Below are 18,075 nucleotides of genomic sequence, written 5' to 3'. Positions count from 1 at the left end.
GGAGTGCTGAGGCTGCCGGTTTGGATTCTACATAGGGATGGCCGGTGCACTCACTGGCTGAGCGCGGTGCGGATGACACCAAGCTGAGGGTTACGACGATCCTCTTACCAGTCACACACACACACACACACACACACACACACACACACACAAAAAAAGAAAGGGAAACTACTTTTGAATCCATTGAAATCATTTTTGAAATCCCTTCAGTTTGCATCAGAATTATTAAAATACAGACTACTAGGCTCTACCCCCAGGGTTTCCAATTCAATAGGTCTGAGATGGGGCCCTAGAATTTACTTTCTAAGAAGTTCCCAGGGGATGCTGATGCTGACGGTCCAGGGATCACATTTGGAGAATGACTGCCTTAGATCTATTCTAGCTCCAGGAAGGAGTTACATCAGCAGTTTCAGCATCATCACCGATATTAACCTTGTCACCATTCACATCCAATCGGTTTCAGTTTTGTGGAATTCTCCCACCTCCATTTCCCAGATGCACCATTTTAATAATTATGCTCTTGTGCTGGGTTTTCCTGAGCACTGTACATATCTTCCTACCCATTTACCCTGTCTTGGAAATAAGAGACTTGGACATTTGTTTTTACTATATGATTTTGCTATTTGTTAAACATTCTGCCAGTAGGAAGGGATGAAGGAGGGAGGACCAGCCAGAAATAGGAGACTCTCACACCTCAGTTCTTACCATACAAGTTTTATTGGTTCTCTTTTATTCTCTAAGTATAAGCCAAGATTCTGCCCACCCATTTTATCACCTTGACAGGCATAATTTGGTAGCTGCAAGGCGAGGATGCCCTCATACAAGAAAAGAAACCTCAAGTCTCTGATAATAAACATTTTTTTTTTTAAAGATGACCAGTAAGGGGATCTTAACCCTTGACTTGGTGTTTTCAGCACCACGCTCACCCAGTGAGCGAATCGGCCATACCTATATGGAATCCGAACCTGTGGCCTTGGTATTATCAGCACCACAGTCTCCTGAGTGAGCCACGGGCCAGCCCATAAACATTTTGAAAAGTGTACATTTTCAAAAACAAGATGAATGTGTTAGAATCCTAAAGCTCCCCCCACCCCTACCCCAAGATTCCCTTTTTCTGGTTACTCAATCAAACACTTTCTAGGTATTGCTGTAAAGGGACTTTGCAGGTGTAATTACAGTTACTAATCAATTAACTTTTTTTTTTTTTTAAAGATGACCAGTAAGGGGATCTTATAACCCTTGACTTGGTGTTGTCAGCACCACGCTCTCCCAAGTGAGCTAACTGGCCATCCCTACATGGGATCCGAACCTGTGGCCTTGGTGTTATAAGCACCACACTCTCCCAAGTGAGCCACAGGCCAGGCCACTAATCAATTAACTTTAAAATAGGGAGAATATCCTGGATTATCTGTGTGGGCCCAATGTAATCAAATGGACCTAGAAAAACAGAAGAGGAAGGCAGAAAAGTCAGCCAGAGAGATGCAGTGGAAGTGAAGAATAGAGGAAAGATATGTAGAAGGGGAGTTCAGAGAGATTCAAAGTGTGAGAGGAACACACAACCCATTGTTGCTGGCTTTAACGGTGAAGTGGACTACAAACCAGGGAATGTAAGCAGCCTCTAGAAGCTGAGAATGATGACTCCTGGACACCAGCCAGCAAGGAAATTGAGATCTCAGCTCTATAACAGCATGGAACTGAATTCTGCTGAAAACTTGAATAAGCCCAGAAGGGGAATATCTCTCAGAGCCTCCAGATAAGTGTCCATGCTGGCCAACAATACCTTGCTTTCAGCCTTCTGGGATCCAGAACAGAGAAACTTGCTGATCTTACCTGTGCTTTTGGCCTACAGAACTGCGAAATAGAAAATTTGTGTTATGGGCCAGCCCGTGGGTCACTTGGGAGAGTGTGGTGCTGATATCACCAGGGCCACAGGTTCGGATCCCCGTGTAGGGATGGCTGGTTCACTCACTTGGGAGAGCATGGTGCTGACAACACCAAGTCAAGGGTTGGGATCCCCTTACCATTCATCTTAAAAAAAAAAAGAAAAAAAAAGCATAGGCCGGCCTGTGGCTTACTCAGGAGAGTGCGGTGCTGATAACACCAAGGCCCCGGGTTCAGATCCCATATAGGGATGGCCGGTTAGCTCATTGGGTGAGCGTGGTGCTGACAACACCCAGTCAAGGGTTAAGATCCCCTTACCAGTCATCTTTAGAAAAAAAAAAAAGCAAATTTGTGTTGCTTAAAGCTGCTAACTTTGTGGCAAGTCATTAAGTCAGCAATAGAAAACTAATACAGGGAATAACAGATGTCAAAGTGAAATATATATGTTAAAATATATTCTGATATATATTTTGAAGAAAGGGTAATAATGTAAATAGAAGAGGAGTGTAGGAAAGAAAAGATTTCTTTCCTCACTCATTGCAAGGTTCATGGATGAAAAAACCCATAAAAAAAGACAGATTAGGGGCCGGCCCGGTGGCGCACTGCTACAGTGCGCTGCTTGGGAGCGTGGTGGCGCTCCCGCCGAGGGTTCGGATCCCACATACAGACCGGTTCCCGCTCACTGGCTGAGCAAGGTGCGGGCGCAGCACCGAGGGTTGCGATCCTGTTGCCGGTCCCGGTCCGGTACGGGCGTGACACTGAGGGTTGCGATCCGTTGCCGGACACGAAAAAAGACAAAAAAGGAAAAAAAAAAAAAGACAGATTAACAAGAGGAAAGCATACACATTTATTTAATACAAATTTTATATGTCACGGGAGCCTTCAAAAATGAAGACACAAAGATCCAGGAAAAACTGTATATATTTTATGCTAAATCTGATGAAGGCCCTCACTTGCTGTGGAAGGCCTGCTGCGCAGCACACAGGGACCTTCTGTTGCCCCTCAGAAATGCTTCGATTACCCACAATCCTTTGCCAGTTGAGAGAGCGTCCAGGGTACTGGCTCCTCATCTCACTTGGGCTTATGACAAAGATGGAAAGCTTGATGCAGTTGCCCGAGCCTTAATGATTCAAGGTGTAGAACTCTTAGCCAATGCCGTAGCCCTTACAATGGGGCCAAAGGGAAGAACAGTGATTTTTGAACAGAGTTGGGGAAGTCCCAAAGTAACAAAAAACAGTGTAACTGTTGCAAAGTCAATTGACTTAATGGATAAATATAAGAATATTGGAGCTAAACTTGTTCAACCTGTTGCCGATAATACAAATGAAGAGGCTGGTGATTGCACTACAACTGCTCCTGTATGGCAAGCTCTACTGCCAAGGAAGGCTTCGAGAAGATGAGCAAAGGTGTTAATCCAGTGGAAATCAGGAGAGATGTGATGTTAGCTGTTGATGCTGTAGTTGCTGAATTTAAGAAGCAGTCTAAACCTGTGACCACCCCGAAAGGAACTGCTCACATTGCTATGATTTTGTCAGAGACAAAGAAATTGGCAACATCATTTCTGATGCAATGAAAAAGGTTGGAAGAAAGGGTGTCATCACAGTAAAGGATGGAAAAAAATGAATGATAATTAGAATTTATTGAGGGCATAAAGTTTGATGAGGCTATATTTCTCCATACTTTATTAATACATCATAAGGTCAGAAATGTGAATTCCAGGATGCCTATGTTCTATTGAATGAAAAGGAAATTGTCAGTGTCCAGTCTATTGTACCTGTTCTTGAAATTGCCAATACTCACCATAATCCCTTGGTCACAATTGTTGAAGATGTTGATGGAGAAACTCTAAGTACACTTGTTTTGCAAAGGCTAAAAGTTGATCTTTAAGTTGTAGCAGTCAAAACTCCAGGTTTTGGTGATAATCAAAAGAACCGTCATAAAGACATGGTTCTAATTCCTAGAATAGTGCTTTACCATTATTAATGAGCTGTGACAGGAAGCTCAAGACAGTGTTCCTCACCAATAACTTCAGAGAAGTTGATTGGAGAAAATGAAAGAAGTCTGGCTGATGTTTAAGAAAATCACTATAACCATCAGTTACTGGTTTCAGTTGATAATATATAATAGTTTACTGATGTCATTGTCCATGCCTACAGATAATTCATTTTATTTTGTATTTGTATTTTTAAAAAATTTTTGTTTATGTATTTATTTATTTATTTTTAATTGGTGGTGCTGTTTTATTATTTTATTTTTTTAAAGTAATTTATTATACATACGTGGGGGGTACAATGTCGATTTTCAATAACCGTGTACAATGTGTGATGGTTAGATCAGGATAGTTAGCTTATTCATCATTACAATACACAATCATCCTTTGTGTCCATTGACCAATTCCTCATTAGCCCCCCTCCCTCCCCCCTCCTCTCCCTTTTTCCACCTCTAGTTTTCTAAAAGTTCAACCTATTACTGTGGTTGTTGTTTCTTTCTTTCTCTCTGTTTGTCTTTACTGTTCATTTATTTATTTATTTATGGATTCAGTTCCTGGTTATGAGTGAGACCATGTGGTATTTCTCTTTCTGTACCTGGTTGTTTCACTTATAATAATTTTCTCCAGGCTCATCCACGTTGTTGCAAGTGGTAGAAATTCATAATGAAAGGCATTTGTATATTCCTGTGAAAAAAAATCTAATAAAGAAGTGAATAGTTGTGAAGAAACATGATTGGACAAAATGGGGATGTAATCTAATGGTAATAAACTGAGGGAGGGGGGCGTTGTGGTGAACTTAGTGATAACAGAAAAGAATCTGCTCTGACTAGCAGATAATTTAGGTCAGCTAAATTATAGCGCCTTGAGAAATCTGGGATAACTCAGTAGTCATGTCTACCTGTACTGGAAAACATTATCATACGACCATTTTTACTTAGAAGCAGACATGATGGCACCAGAAAGGCATAAATTAACATAGAATGCTTCTTGCAACCCTAACTCTAGATCCCTGCATGTAGTATGTAACCTAGTAATAATCCCAAATCTATATGTCATGTACAACCAATATAAGAACTGATGAAGTGGTAAGGTGGAGCTGTTCTCTCTCTCTCTCTCTGATTTTTCCTCTTTTTGTGGTTCTAGAATGCTAAGCTCTGTTGACCCTCTTTGAAGTGCATTTCTCAGGGTGAACTGACCTATGCATTTCCCCAGTTGCAATTGTCATATTGGCTTAATAAATCCTGTGCTTTATATGTTCAACCTCAGTTTCTTTTAGGTTAACATTAGCAAGGCCTGTTTGTTCAGATTCTCCTTGGCATCCCTGTGTGAGATTTCATCCCTCTGGGTATAGGGCAGTATACCTCTGGAATGAGAGTCTTATGACCTATATTCAGGAAAACGGCAGCTAGCTTTTATGGGCTGATTCAGGGGAAAAGGGGTGAGGGGAATTCCCTCTAGTTTCTATGGCCTCTTCTGCTGTTTCCACAGATGCTAAAATGCCATATTTTGGGGTGGCATGTCCTGAACCCCATCAGGAGCCACAGCATTCATTAAGAAAATGATTCCGACTATATTTAAAGGGTTCAAAGTGTTTGTTCAAGAGAGTAAAGTGTTAAGAATCCTTTTTGTTGTGGTCTTTCTTTCTTTCTTTCAGGAGAGAACAGACCTATAGTTATTGGAGGTGGGAAAGGGAGAGTGAGAAAGGGATTAGGGAGTGATTGGGCAAGGGACACAAAGAGTGATTACAATTTGTAATGATGAACATGCTAATAATATTGATTTAATCATCACATACTGTACACAAATACTGATAGTCAACTCTGTACCCCATAAATATGTATAATCAAAAATAAATACATTTTTTAGGGAAAAAATAATCCTTTTTGTTAGCTGAATTTTTAACTGAACTTATAATTACCTGGCTATTCCCTCTTTAGCCCCAGTTTACAAAGCTGGATTTCTGCTTTAGATGCTATTCTACATTTCTGGTCAACCATCTAGTTCCCAGGTTTTCTTTCAGGAGCAGTGCTATGGGTCAAATGCGTCCTTCTTAAGTTAACGTATTGGAAATTTGATCTTCATCGTAACAATGTTAAGAGGGTGGGAAATCCAATTATGGTATTTGAAAGGGAAGGCCTTTAAGAGGTGATTGGATTGTGAGGACTGTGACTTCCTGAATGGATTGATCCATTCGTGGAGTAATGGGCATGATTCTTTTTTCCTTTTATTATTATTATTCTTATTTTTTTAAAAAAGATGACCAGTGAGGGGATCTTAACCCTTGACATGGTGTTGTGAGCACCATGCTCAGCCAGTGAGCTAACGGCCATCCGTATATGGGATCTGAACCTGTGGGCTTGGTGTTATCAGCACCACACTCTCCTGAGTGAGCCATGGGCCAGCCCAGTGGGTGTGGTTTTGATGGCTTTATAAAGAAGGCAAGTGAGAAGGGTAGTTCTTGCTCAGGTCATTCTCACCATGTGATACCCTGTACCTCTGTAGAGAGTCACCACAAAGAAGAAGGCCCTGACCAAATGTGTTCCCTGGACCTTGGACTTCCCAGCCTCCAAAACTGTCAGAAATAAATTTCATTTCTTTATAAATTATCCAGTTTCAGCTGTTCTGTTATAAGCAACAGGATCAGACTAATATAATCAGTGACTCCATGTGGTCTTTGTTGGAGATTGGAACTTTGCTCCTGGATATCAGGGACCAGTGGACCACAGTCCAAAGACTGACGTTCCAGATGCCAACTGTTCTTCTCTACCACAATTTATGAGTCTTGGCTGCTTCATATCAGTGGGTATTCTGCTACCAGTACTGACTTCACCTGAACCAAACTGGAGAAGGCTGTACCCCTGAGGGAGCAACCTCTCAATTGACTGAGCATTTTTTCTGTGTACAGTGATCATAAATTAATCATTCAACACTTTGAACAATAAAGGGGGTGCCATTAATAATCATGCCAAGACATTAGGCATAATTGGAACTGTCCTGGCAAACCAGTATGAGTGCTCACTTTGACTGTATTCCAAGTTATAATCCAGGGGCTTGGATTAGAGCAGCAAACACCACAAACAAGGCAAAAATCAGTGCCCTTTTGGAGTTTACATTCTACTAGAGAAGACAGACAATAAACAAAATAATTATTCAAAATATAAGAGAATGTTAGATAGTGATAAAAGGCTGTGAAAAAAATTAAACAGGGTAGGAAAAATCTAACTGTGTGTATGTGTGTGTGTGTGTTGGGGTGCAAATTAAAATGTGATGGTCAGGGTAAGCCTCAGTGAGAAGGTAACTTCTGAGCAGGACTTGTAGAGGATGAAGGAGAGCAACTTAAAAAAATCTGGGGGAAAAGAGTTCCAGACAGAGGGGAGAACAAATGCAAAGGACCTGAGGAGGGAATGTGCCTAGTGCATTCTAGGTTAGAAGAGGGCATGTGTCAGATCAAGGAGGGCTTTGCTGGCCATTGTGAAGACTTTGCCTTTACTCTGAGTGAAATGAGAAGCAAAGGGAGGGTGGGAATCAGTGAAGTGATAATGATATGATTTTGGTTTCAATGGGATCTCTCTGGTTGCCGTGGTGAGAATAGACTGTGGGGGCCAGGGTGGAAGCAGTAAAAATAATGGCTTGTTCATTTGAATAAACAAAGGAACAACCCCCACAGGACCACCCCATAGGCCCTGGCACATGTGGCTCCTCCTCCTTTTGCCCCACAAGCCATCACGTGAGCCTTTTGACTATTGGAGGTCCCCTCTGTCAGTCCACCACGCTGTGAATAGACTATAGCTCACTGACAATTGCTAAGGGTCAAGATAAGACCTAAATCAAAGCTACAAATATATGTTTATATTATAAATAAAGAATAAAATAGTTTACCATGCTGACACCCACATTTTATACTACAACTAATCCTTGTAGATGATTGTGATATAACAAGATATATATATTTGATCTGTGCCCCCAGTTTCTGGCACAGAGCTCCTAAAACCATTGTAATTTCCTGGCTGATAGGGGTGCTAAGTATATCTTTTTTTTCTGATATTTGGTCTTTGACTCTGGTTCCTGGCACAGAGCTCCTGATATCTCAGAATTTCCTGGATTATAGAGGTACCTTTTGTTCTAATGAGGTGAGTCTTTGTGGGCTCCTGGATGGGAACTGGTTACCAGAAAGACCAAGTCATGATTAAAAGCTTGGATCATTCAGCCCTAGCCTGCATCCTCTGGGAAGGAGAGAGGGGCTGGAGACTGAATTAATAATAGATCATGCCTATGTGGTTAAACCACCATAAAAATCCCTGAACTTATGTGTTTGGATAGCTTCTGGGTTGCTGAATACAAGGAGGTGCTAGGAGGGTGACATGCTACATAGGGCATGGAGGCTCTTCACCTCTTCCCCCATACCTCACCCTGTGTACCACTTTATCTGGCTGTTCATCTATATCCTTTATAACATCCTTCATAATGAACTAGTAAAGTGAAGTAAAATGTTTCCCTAAGTTCTGTGAGCCACTCTAGCAAATGACTGAACCTGAGAAGGGGGTCATGGGAACCTCCAGTCTGTAGCTGAGTCAGAAAGAAGTTGTTGGTTGCCTGGGAATCACCACTAGCAATTCCATCACTTGCAATTGGCATCTGAAGTAGGGAGCAAAATTGTGGGACTGAGCCCTCAACCTGTGGGATCTGAATGCTATATCCAGATAGCTAGTGTCAGAATTGAGCTAAACAGTAAGACATCCAGATGGTGTTGAATTGGTTAGTGTGGAAAAAATGCCATACATCTGGGTCACAGAAATGTTCTGTGTTGAGAGTGATGTCAGAAGAAAAATGTTCTGGAAGTACTGAGTGTTGAGAGTATAGCGGGAGAAAACAGTTAATTCTTTCTCTTCCTACTACACAGGATACTTGCCCTTAAAATTAAAATTTCCACAGAACTGGTATACAAAATATGTAAGTGCCCCAGGGAACATGCTAAGTCAGCATGAAACCATTGTGCCTAAATCTTTCTTTTGTTTGAACCAGAAGAAAAACATGACCTCTCATCCAGCCTTTTGCGCAGTGATAGAAGTTGCTTGAAACAGCAGAGAGCCAAGCGAAGATATAAGAGACATTAACTGTAACTTGCTTTGCTGACGACAAGGAGGAAGATTTTTCCTAAAGTGTGAACATATGAGGTATAATCCAAGTTAACATCTGGGAGAATCCTGTTGCCATCCCCTCCCACACTGAAATGGAAACGAAGTCTTTGATGCTACTGTATCATGAAGATATAGAAAAGGGCTCTCCTCACCTCTCATTCAGGAAAAAAATGAAACCAAACCAAACCAAACCAAAACAAAACCCGAAAAAATCCAAGCAAGAAATAAGTTATTGAACAATCATTTCAAATGTCTGGCTTGTGTCCAATGCTCACAGCATTCCAATGTTTTCTGCTATACTCATCATCTTCACTGTTCTAAATAAGGTGAAAGATATTATACCCTGGTTTCCTGAACTAAGAGCTGTGTTTATGAGAAGCTTCATTTGAAAGGCATTTTAAGCCTTTTGTCATGCAGTTCTTTAACTATAAAAAGCCTCCTGCCATTTCTCTGTAGTAGGAATCTGCAACCAATTACTACAACTGAAAACTACACTAATTCCCTGGGGCTTTTCAAGTGAAGATTCACATTTTCTTCATACTTTCACATTCCTAGGCCCAGACTGCCATATTGCTTCAAATTTCTTCAGATAGAAATTTGAACAATTTCCTTAGGCATAGAGCCTAGGGGAAATTGTTTTGGCTTTGGCTTAAAGGGTGTTATCTATCTATAAGAGTGTGTGTGTGTAGTCACACACCCTAGAACAGTCAACAACAGAACTCATGTGCAATTGTAGTCCTATAAGATTATGATGGAGCTGAAAAATTCCTATCACCTATTGACGATGCAGCCATCTTTTTATTTTTAATTGAATCATAATTGATTATACATATTTTGGGGATTCAATGTTGACATATGGTGGTCAAATCAATATTACTAGTATGTATATTGTTACAAATTGTACTTATTCTTTATACCCCTTGTCTTATCTCTCCCTATCCCCCTCTCCCTGCCCCCTCCCAACACTGATAACCCTAGATTTCTTCCCTCCCTCTGAAAGAGTAATGGTTACTCTGTTGATTTGTTGCCTAGATGATCTATCCAGTGCGGAAAGGTGTGTTCAGGTCCCCCAATATTATCATAGAGCAGATACTTCTTCTGTCACTCTGGAATGGGCTTTGTGGAGAAAGACATCCTATTCTTTCCTTTGGTCTCTGCTGGTGACTCTCCTTGTGTCAATGCACTCCAGAGGCTGGCGAACCATCTGCATGGTGGTTGTGTCATTTAACCACTTTCATGGCAGCTGTGGTTACTGTGGTGGCTGTGGTGGGCCACACAAATGGAGGTGATGTTTTTGGCATGCTCCTTGGCAGTGGTGGTGTGCCCGGTTGTGGGCGGAGGGGGTCCAGTCCCTGGCTCCATACCCTGGGCCCCCAGACAGGGGCCTGAGGTGCTGGTGGTGTGCCTGGATATGGGCGGAGGAGGGTCCATCCCCAGCTCCATACCTCATGTCCCCTGGCAGCCTGAGGCACTAGTGGTGTGCCTGGGCCAGACCTAATTTTTTGTCCTTTGCTTACTTCTAAAATGGGGAACTTCCTGTGGGAACCAGTACTTGAGCTGTGTTGTTGAGCTAAATTGCTGCTTTGCTGCTGTTTCCCTAGGGAAGAAGGATTTAATGGTTGACCTTACGGGTACTTCCGGCTCTCCAGAAATGGGTGCACCTGGATTGTGTAGAAACTCTAATCTGAGCCTGAATCTTTTCATCAAACTGCACCCCATGCAATTCTGCATTCCTGACCAGTCTCCTCTCAGTGGTCCTGTGCTGATGGGGGGGCAGGTCAGCTGTCCTTGCTGTGTCCCAGTGTTCTCCTGGTGGGCCCATCTCCCCCACTGCCCATGCTCCAAACACTTCCTATGGGACAGGCCCTGTGCTGGTCCCTTGTAATAACTCACTGGCCTCTAAATGGCTCTCCTTTTCCAGCTGTTCTGGCTCCTTGCTCCTGTGTGAGTCCATGAGAAACCTATTAGTGGTCTTGCCATCCTGGGGGCCTCTGAGGCCCTCTTGTCCCCTGCCGCCTCCAAGCAACTTCATCCAAGGGCACAGCTGTGGTTTCTGCCAGCTTCTGCTCCATACGTTCAGCAGTTCCAGCCTTAAAGCAGCTACAGCCCGAAATGCTCCGAGCAGTTTTTTCTTTCTCTCATCGTGACTTCTCCCCCTTCATGAACTCAATAGGTCTCTTCTCCTCTTCCCCTGAGCTTCATCAGCCCTAGCTTGGCTTTTGTTCCATTTTTACAATTGTAAATTGGTTGATTTGTGGGAGAGAGTGACACTGGGGACCGTCTATTCCACCATCTTGACCAGAACTCCACAGCCATCTTAACACCGTAGTGCAATTACTTAAAAAAAAAAAAAATTGTAGCCTAACTGCTGTGTTTATAAAGTCTACAGTAGTGTGCAGTAATGTCCTAGGCCTTCACATTCACACACCAGTCATCCACTGACTCATCCAGAGCAACTTCGAGTCCTGTAACTTCCATTCGTGGTAAGTGCCCCATACAGGTGTACTATTTTTTATCTTTTAGGCTGTATTTTTACTGTATGTTTTCTATGTTTAGATATGCAAATACTTACAATTGTGTTACAGTTGCCTATAGTAACATGCAGTACAGATTTGTAGCCTAGGAGCCATAGGCTATACCATATAGCCTAGTTGTATAGTAGGCTATACCAACTAGTTTTGTATAAGTACACTGTGATGTTCCACAATGACGAAATTGCCAAACAAGCACTTCTAAGAATGCATCCATGTCATTAAGTGATGAATGGCTGTATATGCATGTACATGTTACCAAAGTAAATAATTTACAGATTTTGATATAAAAAGAGTTTCATTCATTTAACAAATGTGTAGTGTATATATTTTAGTGGAGGGTCAGGCAATAAATTCTAAGTGCAACAACATGGTTATTTATTTTTATTATTATTATTTTTTTAAAGATGACTGGTAAGGAGATCTTAACCCTTGACTTGGTGTTATCACGCTCAGCCAGTGAGCCAACCGGCCATCCCTATATAGGATTCAAACCTGTGGCCTTGGTGTTATCAGCACCACACTCTCCCGAGTGAGCCACGGGCCAGCCCTCAACATGGTTATTTATTGATTCTATCTATCTATCTATCTATCTATCTATCTATCTATCTATCTATCATCTATCTATCTATTGACCAATTTATCTGTCTACCTTAGAATGTCAAAAATGCTATAACAAAGAGAAAATTAAAGCAGAGTAAAAAGTTTCAGAAACATGTATAGAAATAGTCTTGTGTATTTAAAAGGAATGCTTAGGGAGGACTTTATGAAGAAGGTAAATTTTGGGAAGAGACTTTCAAAAGGAGATGTGGATGTCTGGAAGACAAGGACTCCAGACAGATGAAACCATCAGCGGAGAGGCTAGGGTATGTTGGAACTGTCTGAGGAACAGCAGAGAGGCCAGTGCAGCTAGAGCTAATGGCATGTGTGTGGGAAGGGATGGGGTAGTGGCTGTGGTGCAAGTGTCAGAGCAGGGGCCAATCCAAGTTTTGTAGCGCCTGAGACTTATACAATTGTAGGCTCTTTAAGAGAAAGAACTAAAATTTACAAATACAAAATTAGGTTCAAAATTTGATATGTACATAGAATGACACAATAAATCACAACAAATTACAAACTTTAAAAAGCCAGAAAATATCACAAACAAAAAAAGTCTTGAAATATCATTCAGTGTTTAATTGTATGCACTGTTTAATTGATTTTCATGTATATTCCTGATAGGACAGAAGTTCTGTTTAGTCAAGCATCGATGTGAGCCAACCCCTTTGCTTACAATTTTTTATGTTCGATGATTAGAACTAGATTTTCCCACAGTCTAGTTTCTGGTGCCCTACATTTCACTGGCTGCTTCTCTCCCGCTACCTACGTACTTGCAGGTATGACAGCCATAGCACATGTTCTTATCATCAAACACTGTCTGGCCTTTCATTCTCATGTCCTGACTCTATGTGAGTTAGCACAGTGGGCAATGGAAGAGTTCCTGGAAGCCATCACTTACACTGGGAAAACAGAAGTACCTTACCTCGATGTAGGACTGTTAGGGACATAAATACATTTCAGAAATCTAAACTATATATATGCCCATGGCAATGTCCCAAATACTCCCATGGTGATTCAAATGACAAAAACCCTCTGAGAGAAAGATATAGTTGCTGAGTTTGGGGGCAGGGAGTGCACGAAAAACCTTGTAGGACAAGGTAAGGACTCTGGCAAGAGCAGTAGGGAGCCTTGGACGGTTTGGAGTACGGAAGTGACATGATCTGACTTAACGAATTTCATCTGTTCTGAGATGCAAGTTTTCCACATTTTACATGTCTTAGATTTGCACTATTGGGATTATCTTTGCATAAACTGTCTTACAATAGTCATCTGATAAGTGCAATTCAGGCATGGTTGTCATTGCCTGAACACAGAGGAACTAGTTCAGGGAGTTTCTTATTTTCTTCCCTTCAGCTCAAGACTGTAAATTATCAGTACTAGACTTGTTGATTTTAACTGCTTTTAAAAATGTCTTCCAAAAGATTATACAACAATTTGTATTGAAATGAAAAGTTAAAGTGAAACAGAAAGTCAGGGAAACAGAGCAGTAGGGCGTAAATTTTATACTAGTGAAATAAATGTTCATTTTTGGAGGATTAGCTGAAAATCCATAATTTTGTGTAACACAACAACCAAGTAAATGCTTTAAAAGATTAAATAAACCCATAAATAGATGGACTTGTGTTTTCTTCCTAATATACACGAGAAAGGATTGCATATCATTACATCAAGCAATGAATCTGGACACAGTAAAAAGTAGCAAATATCCTGGTATTTTTAAAAGTATTTTCAAAGCAGACAGAATCTGGTGTGACAAAATGATGATTTGCACAAGATTGTTATTAAGGCAAAGTGTCATAGTTAAGTTCATGGTGATGTCACTTGTACATACAATAAGTCTGTTTCTTACAGTTGGTGGCATCTTACACTCCATAACATATGGTACATCTAACAAGAATGCTGTCAGTGTTGGATTGAAAATAGGCCCTGAGGGAGCAAGAAGAAAGGCAGGGAGGCTACAGCAGGTGATTATGGTGATCCAGGTGGCTTGGAGTGGGTGATAATAATGGAAAAGGTGAGAAATGATCAGACTGTGGATATATTTTGAAAGTAAAGGATTCAAAAAAGGATTAGAGGGGCTGGTTGGGAAGCTCAGTTGGTTAGAGCGTAGTTTTATAACACCAAGGTCAAGGGTTTGGAAATTCTTACTAGCCAGCCAGCAAAAACATCCAAAAAAACAAAAAGAAGATTGGAATTAGCATGTGAAAAAAGGAACATGAGAATGATTACTTCAAGGCTTCTGACCCAAGCAATTGGAAGAAAGACTGTGCCATCAGCTGAGGTGGGTAAATGGGACATGGTAAAAGAGATTTTGGCAGCAGCATCAGAGGTTCACTTTTAGGCAACATATGTTTGAACATTTATTATTTGTGGGAAGGCAGAATATATGGGTCGAGATGTTGGCGGGCATGTCGATGAGGTGGTGGAGTCTGTGAAGTCCTCTTCAGATTGCTAAGGCTTTCTCATGGCAATGGGAAGCAGGATGCTAGCTGGGAGTAGGGATGGGGGAGGAGGTGTTAGAAGTTTGAAGAGAGATGATAAGGTATAAAATAGTCATCTAGGGACTTGCTACTCAAAGGCCAGCAGTGTCAGTATTACCCAGAAGCTTGTTAGAAATGCAGGATCTCAGGTTTCGTGTCAGTATCAGAAACTGTATCTATCAAGATCCTCAGGCTATTGATAGCACACTGAAACTTGAAATGCACTTTAGAGATAGTGAATAGATCAAGGAAGAACAGTCTAATGGTCCAGCTGCATTAAAAGCCCATTTGAGGTTTGCAGCATGAATTTAAAGAGAAAACTCTCTCTACGGTTGTGTTTTTTTTTTTCTCCAATCAAGTGCAGTAGCAAGGCATAACTGCAGAGTAGGCAGAAAGCTGGATGTGACTAGGGATGCAGCTGAGTTGTTTTAAGGAAGTAAGTTTGAATAAGAATGAGTCAAGAGAGTTGAGAATATATGTAAATAAATGCATATATACATACGGTAGATAGACACAAATACATATATATATGTATATATATTTTACTGATAGCATACATGATACAAAAAGGTTAGACAGACCTAGTTTGCATGACATTAGCTAAAGCATTACTTTCCCCAGAGAATATTTGTTTTTAATAGGATTTCCTGAAAATCACCATATTTTCAAGGTGCAGAGGAATACATTTTTAATGCTTAATCTGAAGAATTCTGGTCAATTGGAACCAGAGAACTTTGTGGTGTTCTCTAAAATCACATCTAAAATTTATCAGGGCTCTTAACTGAGGTACTGACTTGATGTTTGTCATATAATCTTTAAAGATTAATTGTGGAGTTGGAAATTTCAAGCGTGAATACAGCCAACGTAAATGGTTTTGTCTCCAAATTTAGGGTCCGTCTGTATGAGGAAATGTTATGAAATGAGCTCACAGTGCTTGTAAAAATTCTGCTGGTTCTGGATATGATATTCAAAATAAAATTCAGAGATATTAGGCCAAAATTACTTTTGTTTTATTTTGGTTATTCATTCAGCGAAGTCTAAGCCATAGGAATAATAGAAAATGTCTTAATTAATAGAACCATAAGGTTGGGAATTTTAGAGTATAACTAAAATCTGTTGATCTTCAGGTTCAAAGTCCCATCTGGTCTAGAAATAAATATTCATCCAGCAGAGTGAATACTGCCAATATTGGAGAATGCTTTCCTGCCCTAGTCAGCTAATTCCATTGTTGGGCTGTTCTATTTGCTTTTCATATTGACTCTGTATCTGCCTCCCTAAAGCTGCCACCATTGGTACCAAGTATGCCAAATAGAGCAAAAGAGAATAACCACGACTCATTTAAAAAATTTCAAAACCTCATATAAAAAGTGTTAGGATTTCTCATGTTACAGTCAGACTAGCAACCAGCACTACTCAATGCACTTCTCTTATTCATATCTGAATTAGAGTAAGGACCTTAGAAATACATGTATTTTTCCAAATGATGTTTGACCATTTCATGATACCGTGGGAATTCTATGTCCTTTGGTCTGAGCATGGCACTCCCATCAACTTAGAATAAGATTCTATTAATTTTCCAGTGGTTCAGTTAACACTATTAATTGATATTGAACAACAAATCCCTTGAGTATTTTTCACATTAATTGCTGTCAACCTGGGTCTCCTCCATCCAGTACTAGTAATCAATCTTGTGGACTTTAATGCAAGACTCTTCTTTTCCCTTAATAGGCTTCACCTTGTTGGTTTCACCTTATTATTCTATTCCATAGGTTTCCCTAATGATTCTGATTCCATTTTCTGAGGTCTCAGCCAACTCTCCTGTGTAGAGACGAGTTAACATAGAAGGCCTGAGACTGCTATCTTTAGAAAGACCTGCTTGGAAGCTTGGCCACTGGCTGGAGTCTGGGAGGTTGGCTTTAGAGAGGGTTCTTAACATTACCTAATTGAGAAGAGTATTTTCTGTCCCTAGACTGTTCGTAGAAGCAATGTGGTTCATGCTGAGCACCTGCTCCCTTCTGGGAATGTGGACTTTTGGTACATGATAGGCTGAAGGTGCCTACGCTACTAACTCCAGTACAAACCCTAAACCGAGCCTCAAAGGGCTTTCCTGCGGCAGACACATCACACACATGTTGTCGCATTTTCATTGCTGCAGGAATTGGATGCTCTGTGTGTCCCCTCACAGGAGAGGGAGAGCATAAGGAGACTTGCACATGGATTCTCGCAGACTCCACCTGTGTCTCTTCCCCTTATGATTTGGCTGAGTATTCTTACAAAATTGATGTAATACTTCTTAGCCCCTAGTACAACTACATGCTGAGTCTCATGAGTCCTTTTCCATGAATCCTTTTAGTGAATCTCTGAAAGTTGGCTTGGTATTGAGAAACCCAGACACAGCTCCTGACTTGGATCGCCTGCAGATCTAAACTGCCTGACCTCAACTATCAAGCAGGGGTTGGGACTCAAGGACAACTGTGACAGTTTAGACTGTATAATCTTAAGTTTGTGTCTTCATTTGGGTGGTGTGATTAATAATGACATGGAATGTTCAATGATGGTTTCCACCATCCATTAAAACCCTGCTTTCTAAATGTGTTCAGAAAGTCCTCATCCCACAAACTCTTTTTTAAAAAGTGCCCCAAATCAATTATTTTGGAAATTGACAAAACAGAAGACTTTCCTTAGACATTTTCAGCCTAGCAGGGCTCATAACTGACACATTAGTATAGAAAATGTAGCTTCTCTCTCTGCCTGTTTTTAATAAGACTATTTAGAATATACAAAAAATGTAGATTATAATATAAAAATCACTCATTAACCCTCACCCGTATGTATTCAATGATAACATTTTGCCACACTAGCTCTAGTTTATTTTCTTTCCTAAAGAAACTCAATATTTTGGGGAAAGAAGATTTTTTCATATGTTTCCTCAGTGGTATCACCCAAACTCCTTCCTCCCAAGAGGAAACATGCACAAGAAATATAAAAAAGTGTAAAAGCATGTTTCTTGTTCATGTTTTTACACTTTTACCATCCATGTATGTGGAGTTCTTTTGGATGTGTTCAATTTTTTTTTTTTTCCCTTTTTGTCTTTTTTCGTGTCCGGCAACGGATTGCAACCTTCAGTGTCGCGCCCGCACCGGACCGGACTGGCAACGGGATCGCAACCCTCGGTGCTACGCCCGCACCTTGCTCAGCCAGTGAGCGGGAACCGGTCTGTATGTGGGATCCGAACCCTCGGCGGGAGCGCTGCCGCGCTCCCAAGCGGCGCACTGTAGCAGTGTGCCACCGGGCCGGCCCAAAATCCGTTGTATTTCAATAAAACAAAAACAACAGGAAAATACAATTTAAAAAACATTATCATTTGCAGTAACGTCAAAAGAGATCGAATAACTAGGAAGAAATCTAATGAAAGATGTCAAAGACTTCACCTCTACTCCAAAAAACTTCACAGC

At 40.9% G+C, this 18,075-nt stretch overlaps 1 pseudogene; it reads left to right on the top strand.

The window, feature by feature from the left end:
- Positions 1 to 2,889: 2,889 nt before the first annotated feature.
- Positions 2,890 to 3,864, top strand: LOC103598764 (annotated as a pseudogene).
- Positions 3,865 to 18,075: the final 14,211 nt, after the last annotated feature.

This window comes from Galeopterus variegatus, unplaced genomic scaffold (assembly GCF_000696425.1).
Source record: "Galeopterus variegatus unplaced genomic scaffold, G_variegatus-3.0.2 Scaffold2729, whole genome shotgun sequence".
NCBI classification, from domain to species: domain Eukaryota; kingdom Metazoa; phylum Chordata; class Mammalia; order Dermoptera; family Cynocephalidae; genus Galeopterus; species Galeopterus variegatus.
This window is presented reverse-complemented; position numbering and strand designations above follow the sequence as displayed.